Raw genomic sequence first — 25807 nt, forward strand, 5'->3', positions numbered from 1 at the left:
GGGCCCTCGGCTCCTCCAGGACCGGCGACAGCGAGCGCTCGGCATGCTGCAGGCGCCGAGAGCAGCGCGGCGACACTGCAGGGCCTGAGCCCCGCGCCGCGTCCCGCCGGCCGTGTGCGCCACGGAGCCAGCGCCGCGCCTCGGCGCCCCCACGCGCCCACGCGGCGACGCGGGCCCGGGCGGGGGCAGCGCAGGGCCGGGCGCAGGGAGGGAAGGGGCCGCTCCTCCCGCGCAGGCGGCGGCCGCGGCAGCCCAGGAGGTGGAGGCAGCGCGGCGGCGGCGGCGGCGGCGGCGGCGGCGGCGGCAGTGGCAGCACCGGCCCGCCGCGTCGGACCCGCGATCGCCCGCAGCGCGCCGGGGCGCCCTCTCCACTGTGCGCGGTGAGTACGCTCGGGCTGCCCCGGCCTGCGCCTGTCCCCACCCGCAGCTGTGGCGCGATCGCGGGGCGCACGCATCTTATCGGGGATCCCAGGGCCACTCAGGCAGCGGGGCAGCGGGTCCTGCGCAGACCCCACCTCGGGAAAGCCCCTCCCAGGCTCCGGTCCTCAATTTCCCCCTCGTGATTGGGGGCGCAGCGACTTTGAAGTTGGCACTCCTGCGCGCGGGACAAGTGCATGGCGCGCAGGCCGTGGAGACACGGCTGGGTCCTCGGCGTATGCCTTGATGGCTGGCGGCGGAGGTCCGCGACGAGCCGCGCGCTCCTCATCCGACCCAAAGGCGCATCCCGGGGCTGGGAGGGAACCAATCGCTGGAACCCCGGGATGGGGCCGCCGCCGCCGGGCCCCGCTTTCTCGCTCCGATTCTTTTCAAGGTCCGCTGCGCTCGGCCCGCGCTGGTCCAGCTCAGGGGCTTTCGGACCGCAGCGCGCAGCCCTGTAGTCCGCCGAAGTTGGAGCTGAAACTTAACTTGGCGGCTAAAGAAAGTCTAGAAGGAGGCGAGGGTTCGCTTGTAAAGGGACGGAAAGCGGTGATGGGGTGGGTGTTTAGCCACGCAGTCTGGAGGTGAAGTGCCCTCGGAATCGTTGATAACACCCAAGGAATATATTAGGCAAGCGTGAATGGAGAAAATATCCTATCGCAAAACCCCAAAGTGCTTTCCTTGGAGTTGAAAGGGAAGCGCCTTTTGCTTGTGAGGTTCCTGTGGCGGCTCAGAGTTGACAGCGCGCACCCGCCGGTCGGGGCTCTTGTTAAAACCCCAGGCTGATGCCGTCTGGCTGTCGGTACCATTGTCTCTCTTCCCTCTTTCCCCGAAATGCTGCGTGATCTTCGCTAGCTTTTTAAAATAACGTGGAGGTAGAAATCACTCTTGGTGGCGGTGCTTTTTAATGACGAGGGGCAGTGAGGTGAGGGACATCCGAGTCCTGTTGGCAAGGGCGGAGGGAAGCAGGGTGATTTACAAACATCATGGAAGAATTTGAGTGCTGAATTAGGTTTGAGTTAGGGACCCCCCCCCCAAGGAAATTATAATCAGGGGACAATTGTATTTCAATCTGAATCTATTAATTCCATGAGCTGCGGCTTGCTGGGCGAAATTTCTATGATCAGACAAGGAGGACTGAGTCAGCAGAGAGACGCATGGTCAGGCCAGCCTGCGGCCCATTTGTCATCACCTAACATGTCCATATGTCCAAGAGGGGAGAGAGGGAGAAGGGGGTGGGAGAAAAGAGAGAGAGAGAGAGAGACCCTTTTCAAAATAATCTTTGTGAAAGAATCTTTAAGGCAATTTTACTCAAGTGTTCACCCCCTCTATACACACAGACATACTTTTCTCTCTGTATCACCTTAAACCCCTCAAAATTGATTTCTCCCTGATTTAGACACCCTCACAGTGGGGAGAGTTAATGGATAATTTGAACAGCAAATGATAATGGTTTGAATCTTGCTTTTGACTGAGCATAAAATTGTATTTGAATTCAAGATCTCGCATTTGGAGGAAACTCTTAATGTTGCCACTGTGGGGGGAAAAAAAACCAATGTGGCTAGATCAGAAAGAACTAAAGTTTCTTTCTACTTCCTTCCTTTTCTTCCTTCTGTCCTTCCTTCCTTCCTTTCTTTCCGTCTCTTCTCTTGTAACTTTAGCTTTTACAACACTGTTAACTATTTTGGCTTAAAGGAATTGGCATTTTTTTTCCTGTCTTGAAATAACTCACCTCATGCAGTGAGTGCCTGTGTGTGTAAGAATGCTCTGTAAACACATAAATCACTTATTTGTACTAGATAACGAAAGGAAATGCAATGAAATAAAAAGATCTGCCCTCCAAAACTTTGGGATTTTTTTTTTAAATAGCTGTTTTAATCACTTAAGATCTACAGTCTTCTTTTCATGCCTTGTGTGTTGTGTTAAGTACATCACAAGGAGATATGATTTGTTGACTTGTTATAGGATTACCATTTGGCAAAAATACCCAAGACATGCTGTTTCAAATACTCGCTATTATTCCTGCTTTAAATTGCATAGAAGAGATTGTGAGTCTTGTTCCAGACGGATAAATTGATAAAATGCTAGCTGCTGTTGGGAGAGCAGAAGAGCCCTCAGCAACAAGGCTCTGAGCACATTTTGAATGGGGTTAAGCAGGCTGCGGAAACCCTGGCAGTTGGTGGAGCGGGGTACGCAGTCCAAGCACGTCTACTTTAAGAAGTTTTTGGTTCCCCCATGACAAGATGACTCCCTTCCCACAAAGAAGAAACCGTTTCCTTATTTTTTCAGCTACTTTTCCAAAGATAACTTATGTCAGCAAGAGACCAGAGTTCTGCAAAAATTCTGCCGTACCCAGCTCACAGCCAGGGCTCCTCTCCTCTTTTCCGCCAGATGTGCTTTCAGTGTCCTCAGCTGTGATGCCCAGTTTGAAACTAATTAGGCCAGCAATAAACTCCTTGTATAATAAAATCGCAGGCTGTTATGAAGAATAAGGGGGGTTCCCAGGCGCTCACAGCAGATGCCTGTCTGGGCAGAGAGCGAGCTATGGCTGTCAGGGGAGAGGAAGGGAAGGAGATGTCTTCTTCGATCCATGCTGGTTGCTAAGTCCCCGTGTACAGTCCTATAGCAGGGTGGAGGTTGTCTTTGGTGGGCAGGGATCCTTCCCATGAAAGATGCTCAGGGAGAAGGAAAAGCCCAGGTTTTAGGCAGTGTCCCCAGGTCTGAGATGTGTTTGTTGTGTGTGTGCCAGGTCTTTGTGCCCCATGGCAGGGGAGAACTTTTCTGTGTCTCACCTGGGCAGTAGATAAAAAGTGATGCTGCGTGGCCTGACATAAACTCCTCTGGGTGGAAAAGAGTTCCCTCCTCAAAGACTTCTGATAAAGAGGGACTTTGCCTAATTCAGTGGTCTTGATCTGTGGGCCAGCGGGGGGGGGGGGGGGGGGGGCGGTCAGTCACCTGCCAAGACCCAGCTCTCTGCCTGTCAGTGACACTGGGTTTTGTTGGAGGGTGGGGGACTTTTTTCCAGCTGTTGTTCTGAAAAAGGAGTTGATGGACGGACTCTTCTCAAAAGGAATGTCCTTACAGAGAATTAAAGCCAGAGTTGAGAAAACATGGCCTGTTTACAGAACACACACACGCACGCACACTCAAGCACACACACACACACATTCCTTGCTCACTCCCAACCTCTTCCTGATTCCCATCCAGCAGATGACAGCGGCATCCCAAAGACCTCTTGACCAGTCCCAAACAAAAAGAAGATTCTGGAAGGAAAATAATTAGCTGAGAATTTGCAGGAGACCGTACCTCATTTTGGCTACTTGACGATCTTAACTGGCCTAAAGGTGTTTGATGAACACCCTCTTCTAATCCCAAAAAGATAAGCCCCTCCATCGGGGAGCAAAATGGAAGTCACACTCAGTGACAATGACTGAGGCTGTAGACCCACTTGTCCTGCTGTAAATGAATGAGTGGTAGGGGCTTGTATTTTTTATTGCCTGTGATTTGAAGCCTACTTGGAGATCGAAGAGTATCTGCGAGGCGTGTTAGGGGAAGGGGGGGGAAGCCACAGACCTTTGCATTTATTTTTACTTCCTTTTCCTTTTTTCTGGATCTCATATTGAGTGCCTTTGCCATTTTTCTCACTTGTAAATTATATTCTTAAATTTCATACTAATGATAAAAATGACTGCCTTTTACTGACTACTTGAACACCAAGGAATGACGTCAACCCTGTCCCGTTTCCTTCAGGAGGATTCTCACTTCCTTGTTAAGGAAGAAACTGAGTCACAGGCAGAAGGAGCCTTCCTTCTCTGTAGAATATGCCTCGCCATGTACCATGAAAACTCTGGGTCTGAGGGTGTTTCTGCTGCCCTTCCTTCCCCTTGCAGGGAGACTCTGAATGGGGATGGTTTGAAATGGCCCAGAACAAATTATTTCCTGAAGCTACCCTATGGTTTTTTTGCTGTTGTTGTTTTTTTAAATGGAAAAAAAATATCATCTTGCGTATTTAGAAAACACAAATACTACTCTCTGCGAGTCACATTTAGCGGGTTGGTATGAGTCTGTCAAGGAAAATGATTATTTACAAGGACGAATTTGATTTGTTCCTTCAATGCTAGCTACAAATTTCACTTCCTAAGATGAGTCAATCAATTCGCCAGCAGTGGAAAGGCCCTAAAACGTTACAGGAGGCAAATCTCAAATCAGGTTTACAGGAAGGTGCTGGGTCACTGCAGTGGCTATTGGTGGTGGTGTTTGGGGAGGTTAAATTATCAGCATTTGAAGAGCAAAGGAGAATTTGGAACAGGTGGTCCCAGAGTCAGGTAACTGGAGCGATCCATCTTCGAACATTAAAGGTAGCCATTGGTGGCCTGAATCTGTGACAGATGGACTGAGAGTTGGTGGGGAGTGTAAGGCACATCTTTGGGAGGAAATCGGGATACACTAGAGAGTCTCAGCATGCGCTCCTGTGACTGTGTAGAGTAAGGGTTCGTCCACACTACCAGCCCCTTCTGACACAGATGTGTCGGCTCCTCCTGCTTTGAAAAGCCAGCCTCTGCTTTCAGATGCATGCAGAAACTTAATATAGGAACTCAGCTGTGATCATGCCAGTTTAAACATCTTTAAACGTGCACAAAGCAGTTCACAGAGGTTGGAAACTTTGTATCATTTAATATGAATAGTGTTGGGTGGGCAAGACAAAATGTGTGTGAGCTCAAAGACATGGGACCTCCCCCTCTGTTTTCCTTTTGCCTCTCTAGTGAACTTGGATATTTAGTCTGTGGGTTCTCAGATGCAGTAGATACAAACAAATCTGATTCATTCAGAGAACTGTCAACCCTGGGAATAGAGCTGAAGGAAAAATGATAAAAATGCACCTATTTTTCCTGCAAAGAATAAGGGACCAGAGGGTCTCGCTACAGCATGGGGGTAGCAACTGACTTTTGTTTGCTTCAATTAAAGCTGCCCGTTCCCTTTTCTTTTCTGCTCATCTCCCAAGAATGGCCTTTCAGAACTGAAATACACAGTGTATTAGCCGAAAGACATTTTAATTTTGTAAAGAAAGATCATGCCAGAGACAGCCGGGTCTGTTTCACCATGATTGTTTCTGCAGTGCACATACTTTGGGTTTCATGGCAAGACGTGAGTTTGCCAAGAGAGAAAATTACAGCAAGAAACTATGCTGAAAACATACACACTTCTGTTTAAGAAATGAGAAAAACACAGGAAAATTCCACATGGTAATTGCTTTAACGTGAGTTTTAAATGTCATTGTTTGACTTATGTCAAAAAGTCCCCCCTAGCTAATTCTCCCACCCGCCATCACCGAGTGTCTCCCCATCAAAGCCACCAACGTGGATCTGCACAGATCAGCCTTGAGACATCAGGAGATAACCTTAGTTCTGGTGCAAACTCCACATTTTTAGGTTTTGTAGGCCCTCCCTTTTTTTTTTTTTTTAAGGGTTACTTAGATATCAATTTTATTTTCTTGACCCAAAATGAGAAAACACAGGGAATTCTCCAAAGCTTTTTACAGGCTGCTGTTAGGAGAAGAGAAGCCAAACCAACGTGTATGAGGTCATGGGCTTGAAGTACATAAATACAGCCCTAGGAAGGTCACCAAAACAGGGCGAAAACCACTGGAGCTCGTTACCAGGCCAAGTCCAAATTCCTGTCTGTTAGACGTGTTCCTGATGGGTTGAAGTGGACGCAGCAGCGGGGTTTCTGGTCCCGACTGATTTGGGTTCTGACTAGTGAAGATGTCTCGTGGTGAAGGGAGATGGCTGGAATTGTCCTTGAATCTGGAACTTTCACAGTTCTGGAGAAAAATTGGGTTCTGGGGTCATCTGTCACTCCAAAGCTCCCTTCCTGATGTCCGGATCTGTGAGAGCCAGAGGTCGCCGTGTTCTATGATCCTCTGGTCAGTTTCTTCACCACCCCATTCCCTCCTTATGGTCACTTTGTGGTTAAAGTATTAATAGTTTCAAAAACATTTCTGTTGTTGCTGTTCCTATTGTGTGTGTGCTTTTTTTTTTGTAGTATTTGGGGTGCAGTATATAAGGAGAAACCTTTAGATTGCCATTGATCAGTAGCTTTCTGGCACACAGAGATGTGTCCCTGAGTTAGGACCAACCCAGGTGCTGATGGAAGAATCATGCAGATAGTAAACTCCTCTTCTGAGAGGCAGAAGAGGTGTTGGGGCGAGGAGATGGTTTTCTTTTGTGGGTGTGTATTATTTGCTTGTATCAGGACTTTTGTTTTGGGGTGTTCTAGGTGCATTGATCTCTCCAGCAAAAGTCTGAATGCCCAGTGTGGTTGGGAGGGCCTGGAGGGGAAGGAACAAAGGGAGGATCCCACACCTCTGGCCTTTTGTACAGTGGGGGAAAGCCGAGACTCACTGCTCTGCTCTGCTTGGACGGTGTCATGTGGCATACAAGTCGTGACTTGCACTTGTGTTGTCAACAGAGTTTTGGTCCCATCCAGCCGTGACAAAGAAAGGAGCCGAGAAGATTATTCACCTCCGGTCTGCGATGGGTCTGGCTCTGTGGTTCTCTCTCGCTAAACAGACCATGCTCCCTGGAGAAGATAATGGCTGGGGTGTGGAGGGAAGGGGGAGAAGGGGGGGAGAAAGAATGTCTTCAACTCAGCAAATGTCTGAAACACTCGCTTGGAATGTCTCAGCATTGCTCAGGCACCCACTGGAAAGACTATGATCAAAAGGACAGAGGGACAGATTTTTGGGGAGCACACAGAGAGAGTTTTCTAACCCCTAGGGACCCCCAGAGAGTCTTTAAGAAGCTGATTTTAAGAATTTTGTCACTTTTTATACTTACTTTCAGTGAGTTAGTTTTTGGGTTTCGTTTTGTTTTCTAAATGAGTTGTAAGACTTTCTTAGCAGTAACAAATTGCCTGTATCTATTGAGCACTTACTGTGTGCCCGGCTCTATGCTAAGGAAACTCTATGTTTTGTCTCCAAATACTGCAGAGCAGAATGAGTTGTTATCACCCTACTTCACAGACGTGGAAACTGAGTCTCAGAAGGGTCAGATCCAAGGTCACATGGCTTGTGTCAGAGCCAGGATGTAGCTCAGTTTTGGTCCCTAACCACTAGGATACCCAGCCTGCCCTTTGGGGTAATAAGAACTCCCCTGCATGTATGTATGCCCCGGAGAGCTGGCTTTTGAAGTCCGTCCCCACTCGTGTTGCTGTGGGAAGATTAACCAGAAAGTAATTGGTGTGGGCTGCTTCTCCCAGGCCCTTGTGGAAGTTAATGAAGGAACGGAGCTGGAAGCAGTTGCAGCAGTGGCCGGTCCGTGCTGCTGTGTGGTCACTGCAGACTGTGGCGCCTGAGTGGCCCTCTTCAGAAAGCTTGCTCACCCCTCAGTTACTGCACTAGTAGACACAGTTTGTTGATAAGAAAGAATGTGCATGTGGCACATTTTGTAAGCCATCTCAAGGTCAAGGACGTTATTTATCAGGTGCCTCCTAGAGACCTGACACACTGTTGGGTGCTGGGGACAATTTCTGGTGCCCTCAGTCTCTTCTTCATTTATTCACATAATACTCCTCTAGCTATGGTCGGGGTAATGACTGGAGATGCCCAGGGAGAAGACTGAGTCCAGCACCTCCTACAGTGCACTCCAGTGCGTTTCCCCAGGAGCCCTGCCTCTTCTTCGCCAATGACCAGAGAGGGCAGAAAGGGTGTGGATGTGACGGGGTTGGGGAAGAGACCCCACTCTGCAGGGCCCTTACCCAAAGAAGCCTCGTTTACCTTGCATCATGGGCCATGCCAGTGTCCTGGCCCACCCCAACAGATAACGCTCTGCTTCCTTACAAGGTGGTTTGCTGTGGGCAGAGGGTGGAGAGCCAGACTTCCTGAGTGTGGCCTTGCTACCCACTTACAGCTGGAGATTAGGGCATGAGGCAGGAGCCAGGCTATTCGGACTGAAATCTCTGTTCTGTATTTCCCAACTATTTCTCTTTGGACAAGCCACCAAACTTCTGTGTGCCTCAGTTGCTCTGTCTGTCCAAAAGGGTGGATCATAACTCATCTTCCTCCGAGACGAAGGTGAAGGTGGAGTTAATAATGTCAAGTGTTTGGAGCTGTGCCAGGCACAGGATGAATTACATCCCTGCCAGCTACTGTTGTGGCTATGATTAATTATAAGCAGCATGACTGGGCCAATTCCTTAGGCCTCAGTTTCTCCCTTTTGCAAATGGGGGTGATAATAGTGAGGATTGCTTCCTAGGGCCCTTGTGAGAATTTAAAGCAGATGTTACCGTTACCCATAAACTCAACTTGGCTATGGCTCTTGCCTGCATGGACTAAGCTAGCAATTGAGAAGAGAGAAAATTGCATACGGCTCAATCAATAAGTGCCTGGAGCTATCAGTCAGACAGAGCTGGTCTGAGCCTCTGTCACCCGGCTGCTCACTGGCTCTGCCAGCCTCACAGCTCGCCACTGCAGGGAGATTGTGCACATTAAACCAGGTGGCACACATAAAGCCTGTAGCAGGGTGTTTGGCACATAGTAAGCACTCAATAAACAGTGACTTGTGTTATCATCACCCCCTTTCCATGTCACCCCCCTATGCCCCCCGAGAAAGCACTGAACATGGGTATATTTTAATTTGAAAATAAAAGGACACATTTTAAAACTGCCAAATAGGCTTAAAATAATATTCATTAAACAAAATTAAAATATTCTATTAAAGCCAGACTTTGGGCTCAGACCAAATTTTTATAACCCAAGCTTAAAGGCCAGGGAGTCCCCCAGCCACAATGGGGACATTGTCGTTGAACTTGAGACTTCAACAGCCACTATTGAGTAGTCTTTGAAATGCACGTTTCCCCATTAAAATGAAAGGGAAGTCATGGGAGAAAAAAATGAGGTCTCGCTCCCCTCAACAAGCCTTAATGAATTGAAAAAGAAAAACAAAAGATTTCTCTCTCTCTTTTTTCCCTACTGCTTATCCTGCCAAAGACGCGTGGCCGCCTCCTCACCCCGCTCTGCTCTGCGCGGTGCCCCCTCTGAACGGTACAGATCTGACAGGCGCCCCCAGCTAACCTCATCTAATTTAGATTCTCAAGACCTCAGATCTGGGAGCCCAATTTCCTGGGTTCAAATCCTAGCTCTGCCTGAGTTTCCCTATTCACAAACCGGTGACGATCTATCTTCCTACGAGTAGAGCTCACTGGGTGTTTTAACATTTTGCTGTCATCTATTGAAACTTCTCAGACTTGGGACTTTGGAGAATGAAAGTATGTGGTTATAGCTCTGGAGTTATAAATCAAGTTAATCTCAATATTTAGGAAAGGCCATTGCAGAGGGAAGAAACAGATTTCAAATCTCTCATGGGAGTTTTTATGTGCCACACACTTTCACAAAAAATAATCTTGAGCAAATAAGGAAACTGAGACTTGGGGTGAACAGCTATCTCATGACATTCTGTCCCAGGTCTGTCTGACCCACAGCACAGGCTGTTCTTCCACGTAGCCAACTGTGGCCATCCTGGAATGAGCCTTCTAGAACCCGCACGCAGACCACTGTAGCAGGCACAGGAGACGTCAGCCTGACCAACTGGTTATTTATGGTCTGTTCTTACATTTCAATAGCATCCTTCAGGGCAGGGCTGCAGCTCAGTGGTAGAGCGCTTGCCTAGTGTGTGCCAGGCTCTGGGTTCCATTCCCAGCACTGCTAAAATAAAACAATACATACAATTAAAAAGCAGTATCCTTTGTCTTCAATGAGAGGCGTTTTTATGGCCTTTTACTCTTCTTTCCATAGAGAACCAGTGGGTTTTTCTTGAAAGCTAATGGAAAAAGGAACCAAGTGGTCTGCAACGTCCTCTAGGCGGACCCATTTGAGAATCTCTGCTGCCCAAGCCAGCCGGGGTGACTTCCTTCTCAGTCCAGGCCAGGTTCAGGGCTATGATGGAGTAGTGGGGCTATGGGGTAGACTGTCAGAGGTAGGACAGTTGTTGCAGAGGGCATGGAGATGGATACCTATCACCAACTTGCTGTGTGACTTTGGGCATGTCACTAGAACCCTCTGAGACCATGCACCCTCACCAGTTCATGGAGCGTTCTGTATCAGGTGTGCTATACAACTTAAATAAAATGAGGTTATACAAGTTAAAATTCTCTTACGGAATTGGATCTGCCCCAGAAGGACTGAGAAAGGGTGAAAGTGAAAGTGATGTGTCTAGGAATGTCCCTGCTGCTCTTTGGCAGCTACAGTTGGACACCGCAGACATTCTGGAAGAATCTGTTAATCTTTTTAATAAGGCTCCTTCCCATATTAGCTTAAAATGTGCATGAGCATTTTTTCTCTTTACAGTTTTGTCGTTTTTTTAAGGGGTTTAGGAAAGATAGAACAAGCATTTCAAGCAAATGCTTTCACAAGTTTACTGCTAAGGCAAAAGCGGTTTCAAAGTCAAGTCCATACAGTAATTAACAGCAAAAGTGTTACACACGTATGGCCTCATTCATGACTAAAGTTTGAGAAATGTGGCCTGGTAGAGCACATCTGTAATCCCAGCACTTAAGGGCATCTGTAATCCCAGCACTTGAGGGCAGCCTGAGCTACACAGTGAGATCCTGTCTCAAAAAAATAAATAAATAAAACCTTTCACTCCAAAAATTCATCCATGTGAGCTGCTTACACCGAATTACCCCCAAATAACCTGACTCTCTTAGTCACCAGAATTGCGATTCTGCATGGCTTGCAGGGGACGAGGAAATCTCCCCAGAAGCCGGTAAAGCCACCTCCATGTACGTTCATGTCTGGCCACATTTAGTCTGTGTCTGGCCCTTTGAAAGAACCCTGATAACTATAATCCAAGTGCCAGCTCCTCCCTGAGTGGTCACAGTTCACGGGCAGCAATACTATTATTGTTCCCATTTCAGATGAGGAGAGTAAGGCACAGAGAGGTTAAGTGACTTGTCCAAAGTCCCACAGTGAGGCGGTAGAGCCCGGCTTCACAAACTGGAGTGTAGCGTAGAGTTCGTCTTCTGGTCCTGGCACTGGCCACCTGTTTATCACCACAGGAAGAATTCGCCCCACCTTCTCTCTGACCCTCACGGGAGTAATTAATGACAGGAATGAGAAGGGAACAGGAGAGACAGTCTCAGTTTTAATCTGCAAGGTTTTTTATAAGGATGTAACTGTGCTCTGTAATGGCTCAGGTGCAGCACAGTGTGAGTGCTAAGAGCCAGTCTGGCTGGGTCCAAATCCCGCCTCTGCTCTAGGCACACGTGGGGACACGTTGAGAGGAAGGAGTCGTTAAGAGACTTTGCGGTTGTGTGGACACCATCGGGCGCACTTAGAGAAACCTGTGGTGCAGGTGAGCTCCAGCACATGGCGTTAGTGTAGACAGCAAAAAGCACAGCTGGGAGATTAATTGGCCGCTGGTAACACAGTAGCGTATTATTTTAGTCAAGTCTTTTTTTTTTTGGTGGTGGTGGGGATACTGGGGATTGAACCCGGCCCTCGTGTTTAAGAAGTTACCACTTGAGCCAAAGCCCCTAGTCCTTTTGGTTTTCCATTTATTTTTCAGATAGAGTCTCATGCTTTTGCCCGTTTTTCCATTTATTTTTCAGATAGAGTCTCATGCTTTTGCCCAGGCCAGCCTTACACAGAGATTCTCTGACCTCTGCTTCCCGAGTAGCTGAGATTACAGCTACGCACTAGCACACTGGGCCTTGTTGTCAAGTCTCACATATTGTGTATAACTCTGTGCTGTGTGTTTATGCTGATCGGCAGCACGATAGGTTTATTTACAACATAAACCAGCACAAACACACCAGGAGTAATGGGTTGACTGCAGCTGCACAAGGGCTACAATGTTACCAGGCCATAGGAATTTTTAGCTGCATTGTAACCTTATGGGACCACCTTCATATATGGGGTCTGTTGTTATGGGGCGCGTGTCTGTACTTATTAGCCTCGGGACCTCGGGTTTACGTAGCCTTTCCCAGCCTCAGTTTCCTCCTTTATGAAGCCAGGAGAGTAGAGTCTGCCTTCTGGGCATTCAGAGATGTGGCCTACATTGGAGGACACCTGACACACACAGTGGTTGTTAAAAGCTGTTTCTTTCCTGTTGAGGACAAATTAACCAGCAGGATCCTATCTCCCTGTTGGGTACAAATGCGCTTTGGTGTGGTTTGCAGTGGAAGAGACGGAAGATGGCTGGAGGCGAAGTCCAAGTGCAGAAGAGTCAGGTGTCCCTCGAGGCTGAGGACTGAGCCCGAGACACTGGCTGTGCCCCCCCTCCCCCCACCCCGCCCATCTGAGAAGTCACCAGGCTGTCCTTGGCGGATTCCAAACTGCACAGATGAGGAAACTGAGTCAGCAGGGGGCTTTGCTCATGGTTACACAGCCAGCTGGTAGCAGAATGGAGACCCCAGTCCTGTCTCAAGAAGAGCCAGGGACCCAGGTGGTGTGGGTCAGAGATCACCAGGGACACGTTGAAATGCACGGGTCCTGGCATGAGTGTTCTGCAGAAGCCGTAGGGTCTGAGTGTAGGGTGTGCCTTTCTTGTGTTTCCCCCAGAAGCATCCCCCCGCTTCTCACACGGAGGCAAGTGGCCTCCCTGCTTTTTCCTCCCCCTCACCTTCCTCCTCCGCTGGGCCACCCACCCCCTTCCTCTTGAATATGGAAACTTCAGCGTTCACGGCATGCCTGTAATCCCAGCTACTCAGGAGGCAGAGCCAAGAGGATTGAGAGTTGAGGCCAGCCTGGGCACAGTCAGGGATACCCTGTCTCAAAGACAAAATGTAAACAAAAGGCTGGGGGCACAAATAGCTCAAGAGGCTGAGTGCTTGTTGGCAAGTGCGAGGCCCTGGGTTCAATACCTGACAGTGCAGGCAAACAACAACAAAAACCAAAAACCCAAATAACCAGAGAGCACTACCTGTGCTGTATTATGGACATGGGGAACGAGGAGGGGGAGGGGAAGAGGAAGGGGGAGGGGAGGAGGAGGAGGAGGAGACAGAAAATAAGCAGAGAAACATGTAATGAACACAGGACATCACAGGGCGTTAGGCAGTCATAAGCTGTGGAGGAAATAGTGGGAAATGTGGTTACGCAGTGCCCAGTGCCCAGGGGAAGGAGACCTCAATGAGGCAATGAGGGAGAACATTCTAGGAAGAAGAGGCACGTGCAAATGCCCTGAGGCCATGCAGGGTCAGTGAGGGAGGAGGAGTGGAGAGATGAGGTCATAGCCGAGGAGCTGCATCCTGTCGGGCCTTGTCCAGAATTCATTCCCATTCCATATCAGCCAGCCATGTCTGAAATCAAATTATTATAGTTTAAAAATGATTTTGAAAAACACACAGAGCTCTAAATCTGAAATCAGAGAGGCCGGATGTGGCGGTTAGGTACAGGCTCCATGTTGCCAGGTGTTGTGATTTTTTTCAAAAATCACCAAAATCTGATTTTTGTGAGGAAGGTCCCGATTTTTACGTCAAGAGCCAACTGTGGGCTCAGAGTCTGGGACCCCCTCCCAGACCCCGGCATCTAGTTTGAGTGAAAAAGACATTAATTACGGGCTCTCTCTTTTCTTTTTCTTACCAATTCTCAACCAGAGCGAGTGCCAGGAGATGCTAAAAATTCCAGGAAAAAGTAGGACTTGAGTCTCCCGGGGCCAGGGCTGAGCGCCTTCCAGGCAGCAATCAGCGCTTGTCCTTGTCTTTCTCGGGAGTTTCCTGATCCCTCATCACGGGGAGCGGCCGGGTGGCCAAGTCCACCCTCGGCTCTCGTTAGCTTTAGGACGATGACTAGGATGTCACTGGCATTGACTGAATTGTGGTGAAAGGTTTGCAAGTGTCACAAATGGTTGTCAGCCACTGTTCAGGACGTCAATTGTGGGGCTGGAGGGAGAGATCCAATGGCCACAGACACGGGGGAGGGGACCTCAGAGGAGTCCACGCAAGGACATGGGAAAGTTGAGTCGTTAGATGGCGATGGGGTGGGGTAAGGGAAACCCTCGGTTTTTAAAGACCTGGGGTGCCCAGGCTGGCAAGACTGAAATCACTGTGTGTCTTCTTTACCCCAAAGTAGTCCCCAACCAAAGGGACTCAGATGGCCCTGGGTGACAGTGTCAAGACAGCTCCCTTCTGAATCGGTCTAAGAAAAAAGAAAATTTACTGACCTGGGAAATGAAGGGTTCTGGGGCTCTGGGCTCAGGTATGGCTGGGCAAGAGCTGAAATGCAGGTCACAGGTCCATCTCTGCGTCTGTCCCTGCTCAGCAGGGTGCTATACCCGGGCCAGGGCCTGAGTGGGAGAGAGGTAGGGGTGGACAGGCCTCTGCGGCCCCAAACTGTGTGACACTGCCTGCAGCCCTGCTGTCCCCACCCTGCTCCCGGGCTGCGGTGCTGCTGATGGAATTTGTGTTTTGTCCAGGCCTCTGCTCAGTTTTTGCTGTGACTGTGACTTAACTCCAACACTCCTGCCAGTCGGGCATTCTCAGGACAGCTCCTGTCTTGTCCCCTCCATCCCCGGCTCCTTCATCCACCCTGGAGATGGTGTTGGGGGCGACTCGTCTTTCCTCACGGTCTCGTTTATGAAGTTGACACTCAGTATTTGGTGCCATCTAGCCAGATGTGGGACAAGTGCTGTCCTCCCCTTCCGAGAAATGACTCAGTTTCTTTAGGAGTAGAAGGGGGACCCTGGGAAAGCTCATGGTTCTGGGCCTCTGATGGTGGGGCTGGGCTTCCTTTTCTCCTCAGCTCTGTGTGTGTGTGCACCCCAAACACACACACTCACATACACCACACCCTCTTCCCTCCCACAACCCCCCACATCCCCCATGCACACAGACACACAGATACGCACACCCATTGCTTACGCTGGACTCTGCACACCCATCTCAGGCACCGCAGTGCCGTCTGAGGCGACAGTGGTTGCGAGCCGGCAGCCAAGATGCATTTTGTTTGCTCTGCAGTGTGTTTAAAAAGGAGAATAGGGCCAGCATCTGAAAGTCTGCATATTTCACACAAAACTGCTGATTTCTGGCTGCTATTAAAATGTCACAAGATCTGTCAACACTGTGTCCATATTTCCATATGACTTTGGCTGACTGGGGCTGGGAAAGGGCTGTTCCTTTCAGATGGATACTGGATACATTAATTCCCCACAGTCCCCACCTTTCCCTATTGTCTCCCTAATGCTCAGGGTTACTGACCATTTCCCACAGGAATGGCAGTAGCTGCTCCCCAGTATATTTAAGAAGGAAAAGAAATCTTTCCTATATCCAGGTCTTCATCAAAAGAATGAAAATGAGGTGAGGTGTTATGGTGCATAGGTCCCAGCTACTCTGGAGGCAAAGGTAGGAGGATCACAGTTCGAGGCCAATCCCAGGCAGATCCTATCTAAAAACTAAAAGCAAAAGACCAGGGCGTGGCTCAAGTGGTAGAAGGCCCTGAGTTCAATCCCTAGTAACCGGGTGGAGGGGAAGTATGAAAATGAAGTGTAGACCAACTCGGTCCTTAGAATTCAACAATGAAAGAGCACAGCTATCCGTGGGGAGGTCCAGTGCCCCTCATCCCCCTCCATGGCACTACCACCGTTTGAGGTTGAGTAGGTCTTTCTGGGGCATCTGTGTGTACAGGAGGTGTTTCACAGGTCCACGTAAGGACCTTGCCACTCTCAGCACAGTTCCCTGTGTCCTGGTACCTGCCACAGCTTGGCACAGTCAGCTTAAGTGGCAAAAATCACTCTCACTGTCTGTCGTGCCCCACGGGCTCCGCACTGGCAATAGGGGTTAGGGCCACCATGGGTCTAATCGTAGTGACCTTGCCAACCATCAAGGTCATCCGAGAAGGGGCTCGCACAGTGAGGCCGTTTCAAAGAGGATTCGCAGAACTTCATTTCCGGCTGAGAGCCCTGATGGCTCTTCTGGTTTTTGCCAACAGAGGGGTCTACCGTGGAGCCTGGGCAGTGATCAAGCTTGTCAGGCAGTGGGCAGAGGGACCGGATGACCTCTGGATGTCTCCTCCAGCTCTGGCCGTGGGAGCTGCAGTGTGGGCAGACTTCCCCAAGTCTGGCTCAAAACGTCACCAGGTCTACCGTGGAGACTCGTTTATGGTGTGACTGGCCGGGAGGAAAATTATTTTTCCCCTGGCTAGTACTGCGGAGAGCGTTTTAAAAATTTTAATTTAATTTAAAATAGGGTAGCTGTTGGCATGGCTTGTGGGCACACTGGCTGTCTGGAAATACAAGGATCTGATTTGGAGCCTTTGCCACTGACGCTGGTGCAAATTCTCTCACCAGAGCCCATGTCAAGCTCCAGTGGTTTAACAGCCGGCTGACAGGATTCACATAAAGGTGACGGTTTCTGTCCAGCGGGCTGGCCAGGCCAGGCTGAATCCAGCACAGACATCACTGGTGGGGACGGCCTCTGTAGCTGCTTTACTTCTGCACACGCAAGAGTCCTGAGTGGGCTGTGGCGGGCAGGAGTAGCTGGTAGTTTATTGTCTCTGGAGCCACACGGGGGAGAGGAACAGAAGATGTGCTCAGAGAAGTGGCATGGGCTGTGACGTAGGACATTTTAGGCCCTGGTCCAGGTTTTGGCTTCTCTCTGAGGTAAATGGGAGCTACGGAGGACTCTGAGCAGAGGAGGGACAAGATCTGACAGAGGTGTAGCAGCCTCGGGCTGTCCTGGGAGCAGATTATAGGGGCTAACGGGGTGCAGGGAGCCCCGAGAGGAGACAGCTCAGGGAAGGACTGGCCAGTGGAAGTGGGACTGGTGAGAAGGAGTTGGGTTCTCGATGCTTTTGGAAGGTAGAACCGGTAGGATCTTCTGGGGTTGGCTCAGAAGGATGGGAAGAGAGGAGGCCAAGATGGTTCCAGGGCTTTGACCTGCACGTGGGGAGGATGGAGGTGCCATGTCTTGAGGCTGGGTGGCAGTGGGAAGAGCAGGGGGGTGGGAAACAGCAGCCCTGAGCCAGCCTGCTTGACTGAGAGCCATCTTCTTCGCCCTTGTGAGAGAATATTTTATTGGGCACATTTTAGAGAGGTGCCACAGAGACCCAGGGAGGCCAATAGTGAGATCAAGATGGCCCCACCGACATGTGCTAGGCCAACTCTCTTCCTGTTTGTTTTGAAGACTCAACAAAGGACCCTATCACATCACCAAACCCAGTCCCTTGTCACTGAGAGCTGCTCAGTGGGCACATCCCTGGCCTGTTTTCTTGACAAAATTGCTGAATGAACCTCAAGAAGATTCATGTTTTGTGAAGAACTCACACTTTGACCAAAAAAAAAACAAAGAGTAGTCCCTGGTGTGGGAGGCTTTGATTTTGCTGAAACCTGGCCTCTACCCCTTAACGGCCTCACCTGTCTGAGCCTCACTTTTCCCATCTGGGGAGTGGGAGTAAGGAGGGAGCCTCCCAGATTAAATGTGATCACATGCTTAGCGCTTAGCCTATGCTGGGCCCATCGTCCACACTGGGCAAATGGAGGCTGTGACAACCAGTGCTGCTCCAGAGGGAGACTAGAAAGGTGTCGTGAGGTTTTTAATCTTATTTATTTGTTTTTTTGGAGGCAATACTGGGTTTGAACTCAGGGCCTCATGCTTTTTAGCAGGTGCTCTACCACTTGAGCTATACCTCCGCCTCCCCCCCTTTTCTTTTGCTTTGTTTTTAGAAAGGATCTCATGCTTTTGCCCAAGCTGGCCTCTGACTACGATCCTTCTATGTCTGCCTCTCATGGAGCTGGGATTACTGGTGTGTCCCACCATGCCTGGCCTGATGGCTTGAGTTTTAGCCAAAGGCCTGGGTGCTTATGATGCGGCTTTTCTGCTGAATCTTTTCCCTTGTGCTGGCCATGGGAGGTCCTGTGCGTCTCAGGAGACTGGCCTTGGCTGTTACTGTGTCCCAGGTCCCGGAGGGGCTGGCAGCAGCCTCACTGTGGCCCCTGCCTTGCGTTGTCATTTGTGAAGGCAGAACAGCCAGCTGTGACCCGCTCCGGCTGCCACGTTTTTCCTGATGAATTCCTGACTTGGTGAGTTGTGTTTTTTTAAAAAACACGCCCACTGCCTCCAAAAACCTCAGCCGGGGAAGAGAAACATTTCCGGTTGAATTACCAGTTTTTGAAATGGTGTCAAATTATGCCCCCCCCCCTTTTGTGGCCTGGATTCCCCATCCTTTCCACTGACTGCTTTTCCCAGGGGTCTGATTGGCCAGAGCACAGATATGGTCTAGGCTAGCCCTTGCATTGTACAGATGGGGAAACTGAGGCCCAGAGAGGCAGAGAAGTGTTTCACTGTAGTGAGTGGGTCTCAGAGCCTGGGCCATGCCCAGATCTCTGGATTCCAGGCCCATTTTCTTCCTTCTTCATCACAAGTCACACACAGGCAGTCTGTGGCCACCTCTGCCCCACAGATGTGCTTTCTTTGGCCCAAGGGTGTTTTGATTTGAATCTGTTGCCAGCATTTAAAAATCTGGAGAGTCCATATAAAAACCCAGGTTTCTGGCTTCTCTTGGGCCATTGGGAGGTATGCCAAATGAGGCTGCATTCCTGTGTGGTGACAATTGAGAATCTCAGCTTGGCCTCTCCCTCTAGCTAGCGCTTGTCCTCGTTAGTTTGCCACAGTCCCCACCCCTCCTTCTAGTATCCCCAGCCCCAGACATGGGGTTCAAGGTTAGATATCATCACAGAACTTGCCCTCTTGGCTCCCCCAGGGGAAGCAAGCTAGTTCTTGAACTTGCGTCTCCATCGAAAACAAAGAAACAAAAAAGCAATCACAATGGCCACTTGCTTAAAGATGAATGGTTCAGAACACTTTGTTGAAATAAATTGAAGAAATTGTCTATGAATATGCAAACAGAATATCAGTGTTGAAACTAGCCAGCCCCTGCGCTCTCTGAGGTGGCTGTCCCTTCTCTGCCAGCGTGACGTGTGCCATCCTGCCTGCCAGGGCATAGTTTCCACTTACGTTTTGAGGGCAAAAATTAAACTTATTTGACCTACATCTGCCTGCTTCTCTGAAACTTGAAATGCCATTAAACCAAATTAAGAAGTTTGAAAAGGTCTAGATAATCTTTAATTGCTCAAGAAGCAGTGTGTGTGAATGTGTGTGTGTGTGTGTTGGCATCTTGCTGTATGGGACTCCCCAAGACAGAGCTGGACAGCACGTCCCTGGCTTTGGGATGGGTCCTTCTGGGTTTTCCCATAAGTGCAGCCGGAGTGCTGAGCCAAGGTGGTGTTAGCTCTGCTTTTAAGCCGTATCACTGAGCTGGGGTGAGCTTGATTTTCCTCCCTGCCTGAGCATAGAAGAAGCTGGGGAGGAGACCGAGGCTCACTCTCTTCCCAGGACAGTGGAGCCGAGAAGATAGCTGTCACTCTTAAGAAGCCTACTGTGTGCCCAGTGCAAGCGAGCCTTTGGGCTGTACAAAGCCTGTCAGCATTTTGCCAAGCAACAATATTTGGGATTCAGGGTAGATGGTGGCAGCTGGCCCATCTCAAAGGGAGGGAAAGGAGGTGTTGGTGAATTTGTGAAGTGACAGTGGCTCGGTTATTTTTGTCTTCTTTCTGTTGTGAGGTGTTGACGTGTTTCCTTTTTTGACGAACACTTCTTATGTGTGACTTATTTATTTATTTTTGCTGGCACTGGGACTTGAACCCAGGGCTGTGTGCTTGCTAGACAGATGCTCTACCCCTTCAGCCACCCTTTCTGCTTTAGTTAGTATTTTTCAGATAGGGTCTCATGCTATTTTTCCTGGGACCAGCCTCATAGCCTGATCCTCCTACCTCTGCCTCTGGAGTAGCTGGGATTACATGTGTGAGCCACCACACCTGGCCCCTCACGTATGGCTTTTAAACAGTTTGCCTGACATATCTACGTGGAATTCCAGTTTTTACTCTTGCTTTTCTGTTTTTTTCAGAGATTTTAGCTGCAGGAATCCCAGAGTCTGGGAACCAGAGACGCTTCAGTCTCCTCCTGAGACAATCTCAGGACAGGTGGAGAAACCCCCTCCCACCACTCTCCAGCTCGTGCCCCTTGGGGACAAGGGCACAGGGCTCCCTGAATCAGGGACACATTTGCAGGGACCAGAGCAGTACCTCCAGGACCCATCCTCAGCTGCACACACAGAGCCTGCGCTTGCTGGGCAGGGCCACTGTCTCTCTGTGAGGACTGGTCACCACAGAACCCCTGGGGCTCCATGGTGGCTCCCCTCCGCTGGTTTCTGCACAGAGCAGATTTTCTTACCCTTTTCTATTCCACTCCAGACCCCTCTCCTCTAAGGTGAATGAAAGTTACCTGAGGAACCAGGTGTCACCTCTGAAAGTCCTCCCACTGTTGACTCTGAGGTCACTTCACCCAAGCTCAGAGGCCACCTCCCCACCCCTGCCAAGGCCCCAGCTGCGGCCCTCTGTCGGGGAGCTGCTGCAGAAGGAAGGCTGCGACAGGCAATGGAGACTTGGGGTTGGAGTACCCATGGGCTTGAGCCCCTGGGGCGAGGGCAGGGGTGCCCTTGGCCTGGGTGCCACCTCTAGCTTCTCTCCTTCCGGCTCTGTCTCGGCAGTGTGTGATGCACCCTGCCTTCTTGGCATTATCTCAGCTTCTCGTTTTCCTTTCTACTTGCTTCTGCCCTCTGCCCAGTTCCAGGTGTAGGCAGGTGGCCTCAGCCAGGGCAATCACCTGCCATCAGGGATGGGTTTGGGCAAGGTTGAATGAGGTCCAATTCTAAGAATTTGGCCGGAAGTGTTGGGGAAAGGTGCCCTCCTTGTTCTGGGTTACTAATCTCATAGAATGTGGCAGTCTTAATCAGAGGAGGCCTGCCTGAGATAAAAGCACCTCAGAGGAAAACAGAGACGAGCTATATAAGGCAAAAGATTACAGATGATATCACCTGAGCACCTGGATGCAGCCATTCCTGAAGCTAGGATCATGTTATCAGCCAGCACATTCTTTTTTGTTGACTTAAAAAGACTGGATGGGGTCTTCTCCCTCTTGCTCTAGTTAACACGGTTGCTTTTCCATGTACTGAGTTATGAGTTCCTCTAGCCATAACAGAATGGCCTTTTCTTTATGAGGTTCTCTGGCAAGCCTTTGGATAGCAACTGGACTCATGTCTGTGAGACAGCATTGGCCTGACTTTGTGCATGAGGCATTGAGGCACAAAAGGGAAGCGATGTGAGTTAAGGCTGGAGCCCAGGCTTCCTGATTCCTGCCTGGTGCTCTGTTGTGCTTGGAGCAGCGTCTCCAGCTTTGGGTTTGGGGAAGAACAGGTTTTATCCCCCAGGGCACCTCTGCTCCAGGGGAGGGGAGCATGCAGCCCTAGCAAGGCCAGGGAAAACTCTAACCACAGTCTGGGGACCGGGGACATCATAGGAGTGAAATTAACAGCAGCTCTAGATGCTCAGAAAATTTCTGGGGCTGAGGGAAAACACAGCGACCTGTGGGCACTGGGGTGTGGAGGAGGGTGGTGCTTGTTTCTAAGCTGTCATCACCATTCATCTGAAATCCCATATTAGGCCCATGAATTGCTTTAAAGTTCAATAAAGAGTGAATTTTGAAAAGTGGCAGTAACAGATTTTCATCTGGAACAGTCAGAGCAACAAATGGTGAATTCTAAACCACTGCAAAAAATACAAATCCACAAATCTCTACCAATAATAAATAGATAAATAAGCAAACAGGGAGGAGGGAGGACTCTGGCTTTTAGAGCAGGAGGCCAGGGGCCCACAGGAGACGTGAGGGGAGGGACAGGGTTAGAAACATGGCTGTAACCACTGTGGTAAAGATTTTCAGTGATCCTCAGAGCACCCTTCATTAGGGTGGGGAGGAGGATTTGCACGATTGTAACGGAGCTCTATGCAGATAGTGTGCTAATTTCAGGTACAAATCAGTCACTATGCTGAGGAGACGTTGGACAACCCAGTGACTGTGTGGCCAGTACCAGTCTTGTCAGAGGGACAAGCTGCCCCAAGAAGGACATGGCACGATCCATGGAATATCCTGGGAGAGGCTGAACCTGAGTGTGATTTCAGGGACGAGAAGGTCAACTGGAATGTGGCCCGTCCTGTTGCAAAACCAGCACCTTACACTTTAAAAACACCCATGTGCAAAGAGCAGAGAAATGCGGAGAAAGCATTCTGGAAGAAAGGAGCCCAAGAGAAATGATAACTAGATGTCCTAAGTCTAGACTGGATCCCATCTAGGAGGGAAAACAGGACAAGGGGCATTACAGTCACCAGTCAGTGTCAAAGCTACCACAGTGGACAGTAGCCCGAGAGCGTGTAAGAGAGCGTCCTTTAGCCTTCCATCTTCGTGCCAGGCATCTGGGGTAAAGGTCCAGGACAGGCCACTTATCTTCAAACGGTTCATAGAGGAAAACTGTGCACATTTGTGTTGGTAAAGCAACAGGTGGCGTAACAGCAGACCAAGTGGATGGAACACATGGAACCCACACTGGGCCAGTAACCTCCCATCGGCTGCCCAGTCCCCCAACACACAGGGCACTTTCCACACAAGTCCAAAAGTCAACACCAAACATTGGTGGTTTGTAAAAGTCTCAATCCTGTTAGCTCTCAACTCTTAACTATAAGCCCAGACAACAGGCTCAAGTTGGCGCTAGGTTTTTAAACACCCAAACACTTGCTCGTTCTCCTGTATAACCAAGAGAGCCACCAGGTGAGGCGGGGGCACCTTGGAAGAGACAGATTGGCTTTCTGTGGGTTCGCCTTGTCTTTATTTTAGTTCCCTCTGTCTCTTGACAGTGACTCATGGTTGTGATTTTAAAACCTTCCTTTTCGGGTAGATGAATCCAAGTTCACCTTTAGTTTGTCATAAAAAGTGAGTAAATTACAAGAAGATGCAGAGGGAGCAAGAGTGGCAGGGTGTAGGCTGCTTGTGGCTATGGCAGAGTTGGGGAAGAACCAAGGTTTGCCACAGTGGAAACTTCTCTCAAGGTCACAGTGTTTAAGTCCAGGTGACACTGTCCCCATCTTTGTCTCTACTTTCTGAAGACTGTCGTTTAGGAGGCACTGAATAGTCATTTCCTCCAACCCTTTATCTCCTCCTTCAAGGTTGTCACCAGCATTATTTCCATCATGCATTCCAGCATTAGTACTCCTTTGCGTGGATATACCATAGTCTATGTAACCCGTTCTCTATTATCTGTGAGCACCTGGATTTCCCCACGCATCTGCCGTTGCAGATAAGGTTACAATAAAAACTGTGTCCAAATGCCACACTTCACATGCACCATTGTAATAAGTTTGGAAAAGGGGATTGCTGGGTTGAACGGTAAGTGCACTTGTAATTTGGATACGTTATACCAAATTGCGCTCCAAACTCCTGCCAGTTTGAGAGGACCTGTCTGCATGATTATTTCCATTATGCATTCCATCGTTATTTTCCTCATTTTCAGAACTTGGGGAGTCTCCTGGGGTGTCAGGTTGGAGTTCACAGGAGCAGGCTGTCGTAGTCTCTGGGGACTGCTGTACAGCTACCCCAAAGTTGGTCGCTTTAAACAACAGAAGTGTATTTTCCCTGGTGTCAGGTGTTGGCAATGACTGTCCCTGAGGCTCTGGAAAGAAACTGTCCCCACAGTTTCAGTTTATGGTGGTGACATTCTTCTGCTTTTGGCTGCGTTACTCTGCTTTCTGACTTTCTTGCCACATGACGTTCTCCCTGTGTGTGTCTCATGGCCGTCTCACAGGACATTGGCCAGATGGGGTTGAAGGCCCCCACTACCCCAGTATGACCTCACTTTAACTAACACAGTGACCCTGTTTCCAAATAAGCCACTTTCTAGGGTCTGTGTCTGTCTGACTCCTATCTGTGTCTTTTGGGGGTATAATTCAATCCATAACTGAGGACCCCAAAACTCAAGGGCTGGAAAAGAAAAATAATTGATGATTGGCCTTATATAAAAATAAACACTGTTGTAGCACGAACACCCTGTGCAAAATCAAAGGCAATGACAACCTGGGGTGAGGCTAGTTTCTCTATCACACAAGAGAGCTTCCCAGAAATGGAGAAGAAGACCACAACCTTAGAGAAATGGGTGAAAGATATGAACAGGCAATTCACAGACAAGGAAATACAGAGGACTTTTAAATATGTGAGTGGATATTCGATCTCACCTAAAGTACAAGATACACGATGAAAACCACCCACACAATTGACAGTCTGTTCCCATGCTCTCTGCGAGGCTTGAGACAGGTCCTCTCAAGCTGGCAATAACGTATCCAAATTACAAGTGCACTTACCGTCCAACCCAGCAATCCCCTTTTCCAAACGTATTACAACGGTACGTGTGAAGTGTGGCATTTGGACAGTTTTTATTGTAACCTTATTTGTAACGGCAGATGTGTGGGGAAATCCTGGTGCTCACAGATAATAGAGGACGGGTTACATAGACTATGGTATATCCACGCAAAGGAGTACTAATGCAGCTATAAACCAGAATGACAATAAGCTCTAGGCACTCGCTAAAAACTTCCAGAATAATATTTCTAAAAGGCAGCAATAGAGTATGTGGCTGTTTACTTTTAAATAACAGGGATAAATAAATAAGCATCGACGTAAAGGATGTATGAATGGCCACAGGAGAAACTACCCAGGTTCTTGGGAGAAGCAGAACCAGAGAGACAGGAGTTGGCCGTGCAATTGTGAAGACTGCCTTCTGCAGCCTGGATGCGGGAAAGCTGCCGGTATAGCTCAAGCCCAAAGGCCTGAGGACCTGGAGAGCCAATGATGTAAATCTCAGTCAGAAAGAAAAGTTAGGGAGGGCGAATTTCTCCTTCTCCCACCACCTCTCGCTCTGTTCAGGCCCTCAAAGGTTGGATGACACCCTCGTATGTTGGGAAGGGTGGTCCACCCACTCAAATCTCACCTGCAGAACCCAGGCCAGACTCAGCCAAGAGCAGTGTTGAATCTGGGCACCTGTGGTCCAGTCAAGGTGACAGTTGATGTTAACTGTTGTCCTAACAAAAGTGGCTGCGGAGATGGTGGGAAGGAGGAGACTTACCTCTGTGTTTCTTTATCATTTTGATTGTTGGATCGTGCGATTGTAGCGTCTATTTAAACATTAACACTGTGTGAGGGCAGAGTGTGTGAGCTCATTGGTTGTGTCACATTGTCACGATGTATGTCCTGAGCTCTGTGACATCCCCAAGACCCATGGACCAATGCAGGACAGTTCTCATCCACAGTAGGTGGCGGGCAGGCAGGGGACAGCTGTGTCCCAGACAAGGAAGCAGCCATTCTCATTTCTTTTCATTGAAGCCGAGAAGTCTTGCCAAGCGTGTCTGCAGCACATGGGAGAGCCTGGTGCTCATTTAAGTACTAGTGGAGCTGACACTAAGTAAATGGGTGGGGTCCACAGAAGTCCCTTTCCTTAGTTAGGCAACTGCTGTCTGGCAAACAGAGG

At 49.4% G+C, this 25807-nt stretch overlaps 1 protein-coding gene across 1 annotated transcript in view; it reads left to right on the forward strand.

Annotated features, from left to right (window-relative positions):
- Positions 1-294: 294 nt before the first annotated feature.
- Positions 295-25807, forward strand: part of Eya2 (EYA transcriptional coactivator and phosphatase 2) — a 181151-nt gene continuing 155638 nt past the window's right edge. The window contains exon 1 of the mRNA XM_020163953.2: positions 295-380. The gene's annotated coding sequence lies outside the window, so the exon portion shown is untranslated. The remainder of the gene's footprint in view (positions 381-25807) is intronic.

Source organism: Castor canadensis, chromosome 5, assembly GCF_047511655.1.
Source record: "Castor canadensis chromosome 5, mCasCan1.hap1v2, whole genome shotgun sequence".
In the NCBI taxonomy this organism is placed as follows: Eukaryota; Metazoa; Chordata; class Mammalia; order Rodentia; family Castoridae; genus Castor; species Castor canadensis.